Consider the following 18,598-nt stretch of genomic DNA (forward strand, 5'->3'; position numbering starts at 1 on the left):
CTGAAAAAAAAAAAAAAATAAAGAGCCCCCCCCCCACTTTGGCCCAGTGCAGCAGAGGAGCCTGACAGCAGCTTGCAGCCCTCTCGTGGGCCCACGGCTTCAGCGTGGAGCAACAGAGGAGCATGTGAGCAGCGCTAAACCCTCTGGTAGGCCTGCCCCTTTGGCCCAGCACGCCAGAGGAGCCCAGCCACATGGCCCTCCACCCCACTGCGAAGAAGAGAAAGACAACTGCTCTGAAGCTTCTGGATGAAAACTAAAGCCCAATGGAAAAGTGAAGAAAATCTCTGCAATAAAGGCACACCACACCACCATAGCTGGTAAGTCGGAAGGACCAGCACCTCACATCAGAACCTGGTTTAACTTTAGGGGAAAGACAGGTGGAACCTGCAGTAGAAACTTGCAGAGTTCAACCCAGAAGGAGAACAGAGATTTCAACTTGGGCCTTGTAACCAAAAACCAGCCTGAACCTCAGGGAACAACTGCAGGCTTGTTTCGACTAATTAACTTAGACCTGCACATGCATGCCCACACTGTCTTTTGTGTCAGTAGAGGTATACCCTGAGGAAGTCCTCTATTTCTATTTGTATTTTTTATTTTCAAAATAATAATTTTCTCTTATCTTTAATCTTTTAAAAATTTTTATCTATCTTTTATTTTCAAATTTTTTCCTTTTTAAAATCTTTTTCTTTTCTTCTTTCTCTCTCTCTCCCACCTTGATCTCCATTTCTCTCCCTTTTTGTTCCTGTTGCTATCCTAATTTGAATTTATTTTCTTTCTTTCTCTTTTTTCTTCTCTCAATTGCCATTAGTTTTAAAAGAAAGTGATTACAATCACTAGCCTCCCTACTGCTGTTAGTTTGTTCTGTTCTTGTGTAAATTTTGTTCTATCTTTTCCTCTTCTCTTCAGCAGCTTCCTAGAGATTGTGTGATCTTCTTGTGTCCTCTGACCTCACTTCAAACCTTTCTCTATCCTATCCATGTATCCTTCCCTCCCCAACTCCTTCTAAATCCCTATCCTGAAGGGTAAAGTTGTTATATTGAAGAGTTTATTCACTATAAACATATTTTGGGCTGGTCCTCAATTTTGATTTAATTCACACAGTTAAAGGTGATAGAATAATAACTATCACAGATTGTCATTTTTTAGCTGTGCTTGTTATTGTGTTTCTGACTGTATCACTTGGGCTAAGGTGTTGTAATGGATCTAATCAGTTGTCTTCCCTGGTAGAATGAAAATGAGATTGCCTCAGAGTCATTAGTGACTCAAAACCTAAAGACCAGCTGTATCTGGAAGATCGAAGTATTAACCCAGGAATTAAACCAAGGACAGGACCAATGACAAAAATGAAAATGAGAAGGCATTTAAATAAGACATAAACACATACTTCCACCCCACCAAAGGTAAACTCTGGGGGAAATGAGGTGGAAAAATCTGAGAGTCAACCATCTACACAGCCTGAACTGATAGGACAGGAAGTAAAAAAAGAGATAAAAGAGACTCTAGAAAAATTCAAAACAAAAATAATTTTCCTGATAACCACAGAGATGGTGAGAAGAATAAAAGACATGATTAGAGACTGTAGGAGAGAAACAGATAAAAAAAATAGATGAGCTGAGGACCATGACAGAAACCATGAATGCCCAGCATAGGAAAGAGATGGAAACCTTGAATGCCCAACATAGCAAAGAAATGAAATCCATGAAAAAGATTCAAACAGATATCCAGGAGATTATAAACTCCATAGAAAATATTCACAGCAGGATAAATGAATGTGAACATAGAATTTCAGCTATAGAAGACAGGATTGCAGTGACATGAAAGGAGAGTTCTCTTAAAAACAGTAAGGGATCATGAGAAATTGATCCAACATCTCTTAGATGATGCAAAGAAAATTAATATAAGACTGATAGGAATCCATGAAGTAGTGAGAGAAAGTACAAATGACATAAAAAAAACTGTTAATAGAATTATTGATGGAAAACTTCCCAAACAGAGGGGAAGAATTTGACATACAGATAACTGAGGCATATAGGACTCTAAGTTGCCATGATAAAAAAATGTATACCTAAACATATACTAATCAAGATCCTGGAAAGTCAACAGAAGAACAAAATACTATAAGCAGTTAGAGAAAAGAAATAAATCACACGCAAAGGAAAGCCCATCACAATCACAGCAGACTTTTTTTTTTTTAGACAGGGTCTCACTATTTAGTTGAGACTGACCTGGAACTCACTAAGTAGCCCAGGCTGGCTCACAGTGATCCTCCTGCTTCAGCCTCCCAAGTGCTGGGATTACACTATACATCACTATGCCTGGCATAGCAGACTTTTCAACACAAACCCTCAAGTCAAGGAAAGCCTGGAGTGAGGTATTTCAAGTCCTAAAATAAAACAACCTCTAACCTAGACTGATGTATCCTGCAAAACTACCTTTCAAAATTGATGAGGAAATATGATACTTTCACAAAAAAGAACACCTGAGAAATTTCATGAACACCAATCCGGCACCCCAAACACTTCTAAACAATATCTTGGAAAAAGAAAATGAAGGCCACAACTCCATAAGAGCCAATAGATTCCAAACCAAAACTAATTAAGAGAGGCAAAAAAGGTCACTAATCCTTATAGAGGGAATAATACAAGAGGAAGAAATGACAATCATAAATATATATGCACCAAACACTAATGCTTCCAACTATACAAAACAAATATTAAGGGATATGAAAAACAAAATAAGCACTGACACATTTGTAGTGGGGGACCTCAATACTCCACTGACATAAATAGAATGATAACTAGACAAAAAAAATCAAGAATGAAATAACAGAACTGAACTCTCAGAACAAGTAGATTTAGTAGATATCTACAGAGTGTTCCACAACACAAAATCAGAATATGCATTATTTTTGGCTGTACATGGATCATTCTCCAAAATAGACCACATGCTAGCTCACAGAACATGCTTAAGTAAATACAAAGGAACTGAAGTAATCCCTTGTATATTATCAGACCATAGTGCAAGTAAACTGGAGACCAATAGCCTAAGAAACCACAAGAACTTCACAAACACACAGAAATTAAATAACACCCTGCTGAACAACCATTGAATCACAGAGGAAATTTAAGAAGAAATTAGACAGTTTCTACAATTAAATGATAATTAAAATTGAACATACAGGAATCTAGGGGACACAATGAAAGCAGATCTTTGAGTGAAATTCATAGCAGTAAATGCCCATACTAGGAAAACAGAGTGAGCTCAAATAAACAACCTAATGCTTAACCTTAAGCTCCTAGAAAAAGAAGAGCAAGATAGACTGAAAGCTCATACAAGGGAGGAAATTATAAAGATCAGAGCAAAAATGGAGACTAATGCAATGGAGACTAAGAGAATGATACAAAAATAATGAATCAAAGAGTTGGTTTTTCAAAAGAATAAATAGAATCAATAAACACTTAGCCAAGCTTATAAAAAAAAAGAAAAGAAAAGGCTCTGATTCATGCAATTAGGAATGAAAAAAGTGAAGTCAAAACAGATCCAGGAAAAATCCAGAGGATCATCAATACCTACTTCAAAAACCTGTGCTCTAATAAAATGGAAAATACAGAAGAAATGGACAGATTCCTAGAAACATATGAACTTCCAAAGTTGAACAAAGAAGATACAAAAAGTCTAAACACCCCAATTACATTCAATGAAATTGAAAATGTAATTAAACATTACCAACAAAGAAAAGCCCAGGTCCTGATGGCTTCACTGCTGAATTCTAAAAGACATGTAGAGTAGAACTGTCACCACTATTCTTTAAGCTCTTCAGTGAAATTGAAAGGGAAGCAATACTTTCAAATTCATTCCTGGAAGCAAGTATGACTTTGATTTGAAAACCAGGGAAAGACCCAACCAAAAAGAGAACTACCAGCCAATCTCCCTAATGAACAAAGATGCAAAAATCCTCAATAAGATACTGGCAAACAGAATACAGAAGGTGATCAAGAAGATCATACATCCCAAACAAGTTGGATTTATCCCAGGGATGAAAGGATGGTTCAACATATGTAAATCAATAAATGTAATACACTGTATCAATAGAGTCAAGGATTAAAAACCATATTATCATCTCAACAGACGCAGAAAAAGCATTCGACAAAATTCAACACCCATTCATAATAAAACCCTACAGAAAGTTGGACTAGATGGTCTTTATCTCAACCTGATAAAGGCTATCTATGAAAAACTAATAGCCAGTATCATTCTAAATGGTCAAAAGCTGAAAACCTTCACAATAAAATGAGAAACAAGACAAGAATGTCCACTACCACCACTCCAGTTCAATATAGTTCTAGAAATATCAGCTGCAACAATTAGACATAAACAAGAGAAAGAAATAAAAGGAATAAAGATAGTAAAGGAAGAAGTTAAACTGTCACTATTTACTGATGATATAATACGCTGTATAGAAGACCCAAAAAACTCTGCCAAAAGACTGCTAGACTTCATTGATAGATTCAGTAGAATAGCTGGATATAAGGTCAACACTTAATAATAAATAGCCTTTTTATATACAAGTAACAGACTCACTGAGAGAGAAATTAGGGAAACAATTCCTTTCACAATCACATCCAAAAAAATGAAATATCTAGGAATCAATCTAATGGACACAAATGACCTCTACACTGAAAATTACAGCACTCTGAAAAAAGAGATAGAAGGGGATATAAGAAGATGGAAAGATATCCCTTGCTCCTGGGTAGGAAGAATCAACATAGTGAAGATGGCTATACAGATTCAATGCAATCCCAATTAAAATCCCAACAGTATATTTCACAGAACTTGAGAAAACAATCCAAAAATTCATTTGGAACCTGAAGAGACCTAGAATAGCAAAAGCCATTCTAGGCCACAGGCACATGGCAGTGGATATCGTAGTTCCCAACTTGAAACTATACTACAAAGCCACTGTGATAAAAACATCATGGTACTGGCAAAGAAATAGACCTGAGGATCAGTGGAATAGATTAGAAGATGCAGAAACAACACCAGACATACTCAGTTACCTCATCTTTGACAAAGGAGCCAACCATCCTCACTGGAGGAAAGATAGCCTCTTTTTTTTTTCTCTTTTTTTTTTGAGACAGGGTCTCACTATGTAGTTGAGGCTGACCTGGAACTCACTATGTAGCCCAGGCTGGTCTGGAACTCATAGTGATCCTCCTGCCTGAGCCTCCCAAGTGCTGGGATTACAGGCATGTGCCACCACACCTGGCTAGATAGTCTCTTTAATAAATGGTGTTGGAAAAACTGGCTTTCAACTTGCCAAAGATTTAAACTAGATCCCTATCTTTCACCATGCACTAAACTAAAACCCAAGTTGATTAAAGATCTAAATATGAAAAACAGAAACACTAAATTTAAACAGAAACACTAAACTGGAAAATAAATTAGGTACAATTCTTGACATTGGCATAGGAAAATACTTTATGAACAAATCCTCAGCAGCACAAGGACTTGCAAATAGAATCAAGAACTGGAATATTGGTGTATTAAAAAGTTTTTGCAGTGCAAGAGAAACCACCAACAGAGTTAAGAGACAATCTACAATGTGGGAAAAAAGTTTTACCAGCTACTCCTCAGACAAAGGACTACTATCTAGAATATATAAAGAACTCAAAAAAATCAGCCCCCCCAAATACAAAGACCCAATCCAAAAATGGACATCTGAAATGAACAGACATTTCTCAGACAAACAAGTAAAAGCAGCAAATAAACATCTGAAAAAATGTTCAACATCACTGGTCATTCTAGAGATGCAAATGACAAAGAGACATTCCACCTTACCCCAGAAAGAATGGTTGATATCAAGAAGTCAACCAATAACAAACACTGGCAGGGCTGTGGGGAGAAAGAAACCCTTCTCCATTGTTGGTGGGAGTGCAGACTCATGCAACCACTGTGGAAATCAACATGGAGACACCTCAAAGAAGTAGGATTAGAGATCCCATTTGACCCAGATATCCCTCTGCTGAGTATCTTCCCAAAATAATTAAAAGAATCATAGCACAGTGATATATGCACACACATGTTTCTAGTGGCACAGTTTGTAATAGCTAAAATTTGGAAACAACCCAAATGCCTATCTGCTGGAGACTGGATAAAGAAGATGTGGTTTTTCCATAAAATGGAGTACTACTCAGCCACAAAGAATGGGAAACTAGAGACATTTATAGCTAAATGGATGCACATACTCTTAAATCAAACAAATAGGACACAGTTACTGAATAGTTTCTCTGGTGTGAAAAATTTAAAGTGTAAATAAAGTTCAAATAGTATAATTGAGAGGAGGAAACAGGAAGAAAATGGCTAAAGGGGAGGTGGGAAGGGGAGGGGAAAGAAGATAAGGGAAAAGAAAAAATGTGAACAAAGGATAAAATGGAAACAAAGCCTTTGTAAATAGGGAAGGGTGAAGGGGAAAAGGGAGGGCAGGGGGCTGGGGCAAAAACAAGCACCAAGACCTATCCTGTGAAGCTACAAGATCCCATTGATAAATGTAACCATATTGTTTGTTTAAATGAACCAATAAACTTAATGGGGAAAACAAAAAAAGATCTTTTTCAAAACATCAAACAAAAATTGTAAAGTACTTAAATTTTAAAATAGATGCAAACTGTCTTGTCACAAAATATTTCAAGGGACATGAAGAAAGATCTCAATAAAAGAAGACAAACTAATTTCAGAGATGGCATGAGTCAGTATTTTACAGATGTTAGTTAATCTAAACTAATCTATACTAAAGCTGTTTCCAATAAAATCTCTGAGATAACATTGGACAGTGTCATTTTAGCCAAGTGGAACTCTGTTTCTCAACCTTCCCTTACTTGGATGGCCATGGGTTTGGGGGGCTGTGAGGAAATTGTGCCAGAGGACTGGAGGTTGAAGGGAAGCAGAAGTTACTTCTTAGGCTCTGATGTCCAGTGCAGCTCGTGGGGTAGCAGCGGAATCAGCCTGCACGGCAGCTTGGTGATGGCTGCCAGTTTACCCTGCAGATCACTCAGCATCCTTTAAGACTGGGGCAGTGATGGACAGATACGGGCTTGTCCTTGTAGGTTTAAGGATTTCTGCTCTCTACTACTCAGCTTTCTCTGTTGGTCCTGCTGATTTCAGATCTAACACCAGATGTGGAACGAGCAGCCTCACACAAAATATTTCACTACCTCTCACAACTTCGTGAGTCCTGAGGTCTACAGGGAACCTTATCTTGAAGTCCTAGAGCAGTCATGGCGAACCTTTTATAGACTGAGTGCCCAGGCTGCTGGTAAAATCATCGCCTGGTGCTGCTACTCCTTTTAGAGCATGTACATGGCCCCTGTGTATGCTGTTATTCAGTCTTTGCCTCTTGGGGGGCTTGACACATGTGCACACAGAGAGGGTTCTGTATGCCCACTGTGGTGGCACACATGCCATAGGTTTACCACCACTGCCCTAGAGAAACTTTTATAGCCAGGAATGGTGACTCATGTCTCTGATCCTAGCACTCTGGGAGGCTGAGGCAAGAGAATTGCACCTTCCAGCCTGGCCTGGGCAACTTAGTGACTTAGTGATACTGTTCCAAAATTTTAAGAATTTTAAAAGAGAGAGAGAGAGAAGAGAGAGACAGAGAGAGAGAGAGAGAGAGAGAGAGAGAGAGAGAAGGCTTGGGATATAGCTCAATATGAAAGCCCTGGGTTAAATCCCAAGTACTGAAAAAAAAAAAAAAGGAAAGAAAGAATAAACGCAAATTTCATAATTATGGTTACTTTTCAGGAAAACTTTTTTCAGGTTACTTTTCAGGGATCAAGGACTGGCCCACATAAGGGTCAGGTGTAGATGTAACGTTTAGAATACAGGTGCAAAGCTAATATAGCAAAATACTAGTGCTTGTTAAATCTGCATTGTGGAAACTGGTTTGTCATATTTTTCTGTAGGTTGACTTTGTTGTGTTGTTTTGTTTTTCGAGATAGGTCTTGTCATGTCGCAGGCTGACTGAATTTTCTGCTTTCATGTCTCAGCCTGGAAGAGTGCTGGGATTATAGAAGTGTGAGAGAAAAATGTTAGTGGCGCCAGAATGTTTGTGATGCCTATAAATTCATGTGTTGAGCCCCTAATCACCAGTATGATTATATTTGGAAGTGGGGGATTTCTGGAGGTGATTAGATCATGAGGGTGGAGCCCCCCCGTGCCCTTATAAAAAATCTCCCCCCCCCGTCTCTGTCATGTGGGGCTATGACTATCTCCAAACCTCAGCACGCAAAGTTCCAGCTCCAGAGCTCTGAGCGCTACATTTCTGGTGTTTAAGACTTCCGGGCTATGTCATTTGGAACAGCAGCCTGAGCTGACCAAGACAAATGGAGCCAATGATTTCCTCCCAGCCTGAACTTCCTTTCAGAAACCCTGAGGGCCTTTTACGGAGCAAGGCATGTGGGCCGCTCTCAGCACACTTCGGAACTTGCTCTGCTCACCAACCCCAGCAGGCCTTTGTTTAGAGTCCAGTTAGAAGATCGGAAAGAATTCAGATCCCTTGAGTGTCCAGCACACTTAGAGGGAGGGCCTGTCTTTGTTTTGTCCCCTGGGAGTTCCTTCAACCACGGGCCTGAGGCAGGCCAGGCCTTGGCGTTCCCAGCGTGACAGTCGGCCGGACCTCACCTGGCCCTGGACAGCTGTAGCTTCCTTGTCCCGGTACATGTACCACAGGGGACACTGTGGCTCCTCTTCTGCAGCCATGGAACTCATCTCTTTGTGCCTCTGCTCCTACCGCTTTGACTCAGAGCAGTCTGGAACTGAGAACTATTTCTTGCATCGACCACCTGAGTTAAAAGTTAGGGTTCTTCTCCTCCCCTCCCTTCCTGTTTTCCTGCTTTCACAGTGGTTTCTCTGGGTTTTGTGCACGACACTGTCGTGTAACCTGTATCTCTCCATTTCTCCAGCTGTGCCAGTGCTCCATTTTTTCCACTGTCTCCGTCTTTTCCCTGGATTTCTGCCTACCTGTGCTCTGTGGTTTTCCACTATATGTATGTGAAGATCAGTGAGAACTTCCCACCCTGTAACCCAACAGGGAAGCCATAGGGACTTCTGAGTATGAGCATTACACGGAGGTGGAAGGACATAACACATTACGAAGCGCTGTAGTATCACAGGGTCTGAAATCCTGTGACAGTAGCCATCCGAATCCCGTGCATCTCAGTGCAGTTTCATTGAAGGCATTCTACAGCTTTCAGTCCTGTCTAGGGCATTCTACCGAATAGGACTTTTCCCCATTAGATCGTAGATAAGTGAGTGGGAGCTGGGACAAGGTGGCATAAGAGGAGCTAAAACAAAGCTTCTCCTGGGGGTCTGTGATTATTCTAAGAACCTTATTTATGTCCTAAGCAGTGTTATCCAGTCAGCTCCCCTCAGCTTCCAGCCCCTGGAGTTTAGTTATTTATTTTATTTTATATTTCTTTAGAATTTCTTTGTTTTTCTTTTTTACCCCTGGTCCCGGGAATCAAACTCAGGACCTTGCACTTGCCATGTAGGTGCTGTGCCACTGAGCTACATCCCTGGCCCCTGGAGTGCAGTGTTTTTAGCTGAAAAAGTTTGTGACTTTTCTCAGGGAGGCCCCTTCCTTACTGCAAAGTCTGTAATGGTCTTTTGGAACTTGCCAGAGATGAGCATCTAGAGACCTGAGAAAGTTGCTTCTTGGTGTTAGGCTGATTTCAATAAATTATAAAGTGAAATAGCCACACCGAGGGAGGCCATCCATCCAGCCCAAGTTATATGAACAGGGGTTTAAGATGTCAGAGCTCTCATATTTCATGTGACCATGCTGGATCTAAATGGAAATTTTACACTGAAGGGGAAAGATCATGTCTGAGTTATTTTAGACAGGCAGTTCTGTCCTCCCATCACGCTTTTATCCTCTCAGTGTTTTGCGAGTGTCTCGGTTGCCTGAGATGGAGGCAAGTGTTACCTCTGTCATGTCACCGATGGAGAGGCGGAGCATAGACAGTAATCGACTTTCACCTTGCAGGCGATGGCTGAGTCATTCAGGGTCACAGGTCTCCTTTTTGCTGCTTATTCTATAGGACAGCATCACATTGTGGTCTCTGAGTGAGAACTTCTGGGCTCCACTGCTCCTGGCGGTGTTGGTGACCTTGTGTGACATTCACATTCTCTCTGGGTGCCTGCTTTCTTGCTTTAACTCTGGACAACAGGCCCAAACTTCTGATCATATCTTGTTTTTTCTTTTAAATTAGGTGATGATCAATCAGTGAATCAGAGGTGGGGAACTCCATATTACACAAAAGCACAGATTCTCTAGGTTAGAATAGATCAGAAAAGGACAACTGGCTGAGTAGACATGAAAGCTTGCCTCAGGAGAATTAGTGGACTTAAAAAAAAAAAAAAGAAGATCTGGATTTCCATCCTTCACCTACTGAAATGGAAAATACCAAAATGAAGAACAGGAATCTGTACTTTGAAGGTCACTTTGGGTGGTCCAGAGCAGGGTTAGAAAGCATGGATTAAGGGGAATAATCCCAAGTGAACAGGACAGGAGAGTCCTTTGCACCTGTCGGAGAATCAGATGTGCAGTTTAAATTGAATCAATAGACCACGCAGTCAGGATTAGAACCCCCTTTGAAGAGACTGAACCAATCAGAGATGGGCTGGGTAGAGATCTAGGGAAGCCCCAGTCCTTGTTTTGGCCAGGAAGTGCTAGAGCTTGAGTATGGAGGTTAGGGTGAACCCCGAATGGAGGGAGGCTCATTGTCAACAAGCTACGTTACCTTAGGCCAACTATTCCACCTACCTGGGCCTCAGTTTCTTCACTTGCAAAATGAGAGTGTGGACTTGTTCGTGTCTAAGTTGCTTCTATGCCCCTTTGACATTTACAAAATATCCCTCTCGATGTGAACATGCTATAATCTAAAAGGCTGTTCACTGTCTTAATTTTTGTGGTGCTGAGTGGGGCCCCGTGTTTGTTTCAGCAAATTGAATTTCAGTTACCATCCTGAGTCCTGAGACCAGCCATGGAGTCATTGCAGTGGCCCCGAGAACTTAAATCATTCTTTGCCATGTTGGCCTGGAAAAGCAACCTCCAAAAAATCAAGTTCCAAGGAAAGGGGATGGATGTCTGAACTGTAAAAGGCTTTGGAAAAAAGATAATTTGGTTTGGTTTAGTTTGGAGGGAGTTAAGTATCTACCAGACATCTCTGCCTTGGGTTGAGGTAATTCTATCTGCCGCCTGCCATTTCAGAAGGTGACCAAAGAAGTCTCCAGCAACTGGCGAAGACCGAATGTTTTCCAGTTACTGTGCTCACCTTGCTCCCGGGTCGTGTCCGCTGTTGGCAGGAGAAGTGTGTAATGGTTATAGTTCCTGGCACCAGAGCCGCTGCTCAGGCCCAAGCCTGGCCAATGAGAGGAAGCTCAGCAAGGAAGATGATCTGTGGCATTATCTCCGTAGGCAGACATGACCAAGGGCTTGCCATAATTGGAAGGGAACCAAGAAGGAGTAATTTAGGTAGAAGAGCCCATCACAGTAGGTTTTACTGAGGATTTTTTGTTAGACTGAAATTCAAGGGGGGGAAATAATTATGAAGACCCACTCTGCATCAGAAAATACACAGAACTTAGGAACTCAAAGAGAAAAAGTCACGGTCCTTTTCTTTTGAATTAATCATCTTGCAGGTAAATTCTGCATAAAAACACTCATTTTACCAGAGACAGCATCAGGAATGAAGGAGCTAAGGAAAGGAAAATGTGCGCTTAGCTTGACATTTGAGCAGCATTGTGCCAGGAGAAGGGAGTGGATGGGCCTTCCAGGCAGGGAGACAAAATTAGCTGAGGCAAGAGGGTGTGAAAGGGCATGGTGAGCCGGGGAAGCGCAGAGCAGGCCGGAGTTCTGCATGACACATAGATGCTCTCGGGGAGAGGTCATGTCCAGACTTCGCTAGGGAGTGGGCCTATTTTAATAGTGGGCTTGGGGGGACGCTTCATTAAACAGTCACATTTGTGCTGTACAAATTTGTCCTGGGAGCAGTGTGCAGGACAGGCGAACAGAGGGCAAGAATAGAATGTGGGCACATATCAGGGGATGAAGGAAGAAAGGCCACGGCCGAGCGCCGATTGTGCTTTGTGTTGGTCACCATAGAGTGGATCTGGTGGCTGGGGATGGGATGTGAGAGGAAGTAACATCACTCTTGTTTGTCTGGCTCGGGAAGTTCTGGGAATACTTCTTCTGCCTTTGCCTCTCCTCCCTCCCTAGCTGGCTTCAGTGGGGCTGGGATGGGATCCAACTGTTTGCTTTTAAGTCATACGAGATTTCTTGAAGCAGGTGAATACTTTAAGTACAGCGACTTTTTATAGGACCCCATAGAAATACTTAAAAATAAACTTGTGCAAAACTTTTGATTCTTGTGTATTATTTAGGAGCTGTCTATTAGCCTTGAGAAGAGAAAAGCACTACCCACAGAGTGAAAAATGTACAAAATGTAAGTGTACGTTTTACTGATTGAGCATACAGCCAGCATGTGTGTAACCTTTATGCCAGTCCAGAAAAGGGGAACATTAGCTGGGGGTGTGGCTCAGTGGCAGAGCACTTGCCTAGGACATGTGAGGCCTCAGCACGGAGTGGGGTAGGGGTGGGAGAAAGAAGTGGGTAATGCTGCAAGTACCCCTGGAAGCCCCTTTAGGTATCCCCTTTTGGGTTATGATCCTCCTGTCCCTTGCTCCTTGTTCTGTCCCCACCCTACCCAGTGGTACCACTACCCTGATGAAAGTGCTTTTAAAAAAATCATTTTTTGCAAGTGAATAGAAACTAAAAGCACATTTTCCTTTAGTTAACCCTTTCTAATTTATTTCCCCCGCCTTGCTAGTCCAGTGGAGTTTAGGGGTCCAGAAGCAGCTATTTGATTCAACATATACAGTAGTAATGAAGTCGTGACCTGGGCTGTCCCATGCTCTGTGTCTATATAAGCTAAATGGTGGCCACTTACCCGTTAATCACCTCTGTGACTTTCTGCAGCTTATTCAGCTGTGAGCTTACACAAAGTTCATCTAAATCTTAAGGAGAAGCTTACGCGTTTGTGTCAACAGTGGCAAGTGCCCTTGAACCACTGAAGGGGCGGGCAGGGATGAGAAATGGCTGAATTGTTGTGCCTGGAATCTTCACATTGACTCCCTTAGGTTCTGAGGGTCATTAGAGGCTGAAAAGCTGTTTGGTAATCCATTTTCTGGAAGCTCCTATTTTTAAATAAGTGATTAGACTCACTGTCTCCAGCCGCCCCCCAATACCTGCATCACTTTCACTCAAGGAAGAAGGTGTGGGTGGGTAAGATAGGGTCGGTGTAGGCAGAAGAGTGCAGGACCCAGAGGTCTGGCCAAGGTCAGTGGGCCCATGGGAGAGGATGGTGGACAATGGAGCAGGACATGATGAAGCCTGGGGAAGACCAGAACACTGGCAAGAAGGCAGTTGCCACCCATCTCTGCCATCCTGAAGGCAGCCTGGGCCTGCCCTCCCCAAGTTCATGTGGAGGTTGACCAGAGTCAGTGTGTTTGTGTTGTGTTTGATATTTCCGCAGATTGCTCTGTAGTTGTTTTTATTAGTTTTATTCCAGCTGTTGCTCCAGAGACTTCCTAGCAGCCAGGCCTTCCAGGCCAGCTTGGAATCCCTTGTTAATTGACTCAAGTCATTGAAAGGTGACATCAAGCCCGCTTTGAACTCTTGCCTGTTCAAGCAATGGACAGATCCCAAGCATGCACCGCAGGGAAATCAGTAATGAGGCTCACACCTCCACAGTGCAGAACTTGACTGTTCAGGTGTTAGGAGTAGAGGTGAGGTGCAAGTCCAGGGGGACCGGGGCTGAGGAGCAAATAGACCCTGAGAAAGAGCATCCTTCCAGGTCCTGTGCAAGCCAGCCAGGCCTCGGAGGAGGTTTCTCAGCGCTCCTGTCAGAGCATCCCGGAGACTCAAATAAATTCACAGGTATCTCTTCCTTCTTGAGTTTTCACACCAACTCCTCATGAGTGAGGCTTAGCTTGGGAAAAACTTGCCAAGAGGTCTCAGTGAGATTTTTCCTGTGAAGCTATTAGCTTTACCTCACTTTACAGGGAAGGATCTGAAAGTAATCTTGAGGTCTAGGGAGAAACGCCACCACCATCAGGACGTAAATGAGGTGCATGGGTGTTGGAACATGTTCTCATTCCGTACTTGTTCTTTAAAAGCTACGGCAAAGGCAGCATCAGCAGAGCAAAATACTTACTGGCTTTCTTTAAACTCCCCCAGTAGTCGTTTTTAAAAAGTGTTATACTGTTGTGTGAAATTGACTCCCCTCTCCTCCAGCACAAGGTAGCTTCTGATTCTCTTCTGTTGATAAGCGTTAATGCTGTAAAGGGATCTAAGTTCAAGGCTGCCTCCTAAAGTCATATAAAGGCAGGTGTCCAATGTGTTGTTTGTTTAGTAGGAGAGATGAGTCACTGGTGGAAATCAGAAAACAGTGTGTTCACAAGGCTTGGAAAATGACTCAAAACGTAACCCTAGTGCATGCAGGGCGTAGAGAGCAGAAGTGGAGACAGATGGAGAGAGGAGTCATAAATGAAAGCATATTAAAGAAATGTTTACACCAGGCCTTGTTTGGATCCTGATTTGTGTAGTTAACTGTAAAATAAACAAACAAATAAAATATAAAATAATTAGAGAAATAACACTGGCTATTTAATGACAGTAGGGAATTATTATTTTTAATATTTTAGATGTAAGAATGCTATTGTTAAGCTAAAAATAGCTATAATTTAGAGCTAAGTATTACAGCTTGGGTTCTGCAGATGAAATTATATAAGTCTCTGAATTTTGTGTCAAAATAAACCAAAGGGACAGAATAGGGGTTAAGGTTATGGGGTGTGCAATAGGGGAGGATGAATTAAAATTGTCCCTAAAACATTTCAATCCAAATGATTTCCAATAAAACTACCAAAATTTAAAAATAAATAAATAAATAAAAATAAATAAAATTCTCCCTAAGTTTGATGATTGTTGAGGATGAGCAGTGGATACAAGAATGATGAATTCAGTAAAATTTTCTACTCTGTATCAAAGATTTCCATTATGAAGACCTCTGTGGGCTCTTTGTTAGCTGCCCCCCCCAGGGGAGGGAAAAGTGAAGATTTCCTCTCTAGTTGAGCACATAATTTGTATCTTTATTAAACCTCAATCTCTCTCTCTTCCTTCCTTCTTTTCCCAGTACGGGCTTTGAGCATAGGTCCTTCTCTCTGACCTATATCCCTAGCCTCTCCCCTTTTTTATTTTTAGACAGGATCTCACTAAGTCACTAGATTGCTCAGGCTTAATATCACCATCCTCTTGCTTCTTCCTCTCAGAGTGCTATGATTATAGGAATGTTTCACCATTCTCGATTTACCTCTGTTAAATAAATTTATAATCAGAGAAATCTCACTGGGCTGTCTCTAATCCCATGATCCTTATTGTACAGTTTTGTGAAGTTAGCATCAACTGATTCACTGGCCGTAATAATCATCAGTGCTGGTTTTACATTAGATTTGGAGACAAAGCAGAAAATGAAGAGACCGCTTGCCAATGTTTTACTTACATGAGGGGAAGGACATGATCTGAATATTTGCAATGAGGCAGTGATGGGACAACAGGGTGTTGTGCTTCTAGTACTTATAGCTATGTGAGTAGGAGGTAGTTACAGTTAATGTGGTAAAGCTCATTTTAAACTGTATTTCAGGTTCAAAAATAGTTCATACTTGGGCTGAACATCTGATCTTTCACAATGGTACCAGTTATCCATGCTGTGTAACAGATAACTCCAAAACACAGAGGCAAAAACCAAAAGCATTTATTATGCACAGCATCTGTGGGTCAGGAATCTGGGAGTGGTCTTTGCAGGTGGTTTCTGGTCAGAGACTCTCCCAGGGCTGCAGCCATCTGAAGGCCTGACTGGGGAAGTGCGTCCAGGCCCATTCCTAGGGCCTAGTCAGCTTCAAACCCGCTTCCCAGCTCACTCACATGTGCCTCTCCGTGGCGCTGCCTCGTGCCACGGTTGCCAGAACACCGAGGTCGTGTTCCGTGGTGATGAAGAATGAAGCTGTGGGCAGAGGAGGTAGGGTGCAAGCAGATTTATTTCAAAGATATGAAGGGAAGGAAGTAAAGCTCTTACTAGTCTGGAAAGGGTTGTGAGCAGGATGCCCAAGAGGGCTCTTGTCTAGGGTTTTTTGTTGTTGTTGTTGTTGTTTTTGTTTTTTGAGACAGGGTCTCCCTATGTAGTTGAGACTGACCTGGAACTCACCATGTAGCCCAGGCTGGTCTCGAACTCACAGCGATCCTCCTGCCTCAGCCTCCTGAGTGCTGGGATTACAGGTGTGCGCCACCACGCCTGGCTTGTCTAGGGGTTTTTAAGGGGTTTAGAAGGGAGCTTAGGCTATTGTGTAAGTGATGTGATCACTACCCACAGAGGAGACTACATGCTTTTTAGGGTCCAATCTGTGCAGTGTTCACACTGTGCCCATGCGGGGTCCATGCACCCTTGAGCTACTGGCCCACCTCATCATGTTCTGGGAACTTCCAGACAGCTGAAGGGTACCTGTCAGATGGTTCTCAGATTCCTGGAGAGTCGTGAGACAGCAGACTCCATTTTGGGCTCACTGTCTTTATTGCCTACTAGACTCCAACTCCTGTCTCACAAATTGCTGTTACTCTACGGCAGCCAGCTTCTGCCAGAGCAAGGGAACATGGGGTGAGAGGACCACATAGATATCTCCATCCTTTTTTTAACCACCTTGGAAATTGCAGTGCATCTCTTCTCGTGTATGCCATTTGTATTAGTCACTTTCTTGTCGCTGAGACACAACACCTGACACCAACAAACTAAGGAAGTGTGGTTAATTTTGGTTCATGTTTACAGTCCGTGGTTGGCTGGGTCCACAGCAGAGCGGTGCAGTGGAGGAGAAGCTTCTCATGTCGTGGCAGCCCAGACACAGAGAATGAGCAGAGGAACCGGGGATGGAGATAAACCCTTTGAGGATAGACCCCGCCTCCTCACAGCCAGCCAGCTGTAAACCCCTGTAATCTAGGCACCTTCCAAAAGCCACCTACAAGTGCACAAGGCCCTTGGGGGGCATCTAGATATAGACCGTAACACCGTTGCTTGGAAGGGAGTCACTAAGTCCAGCTAAGGTGAGAAACCCATGCCTGCCGTTAGCACAGTAGTCCTGTGACTTGGGAACGCTCTGTCTGTCTTGGGGACACTCTCTGTCTTGGGCAACCCAGCGCATTTGATCAACCTTGATCCAGTTTATATTTAAAAGGAGGGAATTCCACAAGAGGTAGGGCCGATAGGGGCTATCTGAGAGGCTGCCTTACAGCGACCACCTTTTAAAGATGTAGTTCTCTTTGTTCCTGAAAAAACAAGACCTGAAAGCCATTTGCAGTTCATCTCTCAGAATGTGTGCCTCAGTTTGCATGGTGTGGTGATGAGTCATGTTGAGGTGAATTAAATAAATTTGTAATCTAACTTCAGAAAGATAACTTTACTGGGTTAATGAGAGTAACTGTATACACATGCATTGTTTTTCCTGTTTGGTCATTATTTCAAAGCAAATACTAGTATTGGCATACTAATTCTGCCTGTGTTTGGATGTATTTCTCTTTTGAAAAAAGAAGTTTATTATTTTAATTATAAAGGTATTGTGTTTTATTATAGGCTGCTTAGAATCCACAAAGTATAAAATGGGGAAAAAAAGGAAAACATCTGAAGACTTACTCGTTTAAAGACCCTTTTATGTATTGGTGATTTGTGTTTAACATTGGAGTAAATTTTCTATCTTATTACAAACTCTTCACTGATAATTTCTTAATGGCTACATATTTTTTCAATTAAGAGGATGTACTAGGATTTCCTTTATAGTTCCCTTGTGGCTTGGTGTTTTGATTATTTTCAAAGTTAGAACATATTTAAAAGTTTGAAACCCACATTTGGAATTGATTGTTTTGATTTGACTCAGAAAGAGTAAAATTATCTATTTGTTTATTCATTTTCATTCATTTGTTCATTCATTCAAGCAGTAGATATTTGTTACGCGCCTAACGCATCACTGGGGATTTCAAACCAAGCAAGAAGGATTTGTTTATTTTCCATACCTCACGGCACTTGGAGGCTGTGGGGTCAGCAGAATGAGGGGCCATTTCTCTTCTCCTCTACTGTAGGCTGTGTGCTTCTCTCCTGCACTTCATTGGTGCTTTCTGCCCATTGCTATCTGACCTCTACCACTTCATGGAAAGTACTGGTGTATGAGTTTCTTCTACTACCCTGTGAGCTCCTTGAGGGCAAGGATCATGTCTGTTCAATCTTAAAAAATAATGCGTCAGACCTTCGGCTGCATCCTGGTGAAGAAACCGAACAAGATTTCTAGAAAGATCTGTCTAGCTCCTTGAGGGCAAGGATCATGTCTGTTCAATCTTAAAAAATAATGCGTCAGACCTTCGGCTACATCCTGGTGAAGAAACCGAACAAGATTTCTAGAAAGATCTGTCTTTTTTTTTTCCTTAGATATCTGTTTTTGGAGCTTC

At 42.0% G+C, this 18,598-nt stretch overlaps 1 protein-coding gene across 1 annotated transcript in view; it reads left to right on the plus strand.

The window, feature by feature from the left end:
- Positions 1-18,598, plus strand: part of LOC104872274 — a 202,701-nt gene that overhangs the window by 30,386 nt on the left and 153,717 nt on the right. The window contains exon 5 of the transcript XR_002025846.1: positions 12,442-12,503. The gene's annotated coding sequence lies outside the window, so the exon portion shown is untranslated. The remainder of the gene's footprint in view (positions 1-12,441; positions 12,504-18,598) is intronic.

This window comes from Fukomys damarensis, unplaced genomic scaffold (genome assembly GCF_012274545.1).
Source record: "Fukomys damarensis isolate Sample0158 unplaced genomic scaffold, DMR_v1.0_HiC HiC_scaffold_31, whole genome shotgun sequence".
Classification (NCBI taxonomy): Eukaryota; Metazoa; Chordata; class Mammalia; order Rodentia; family Bathyergidae; genus Fukomys; species Fukomys damarensis.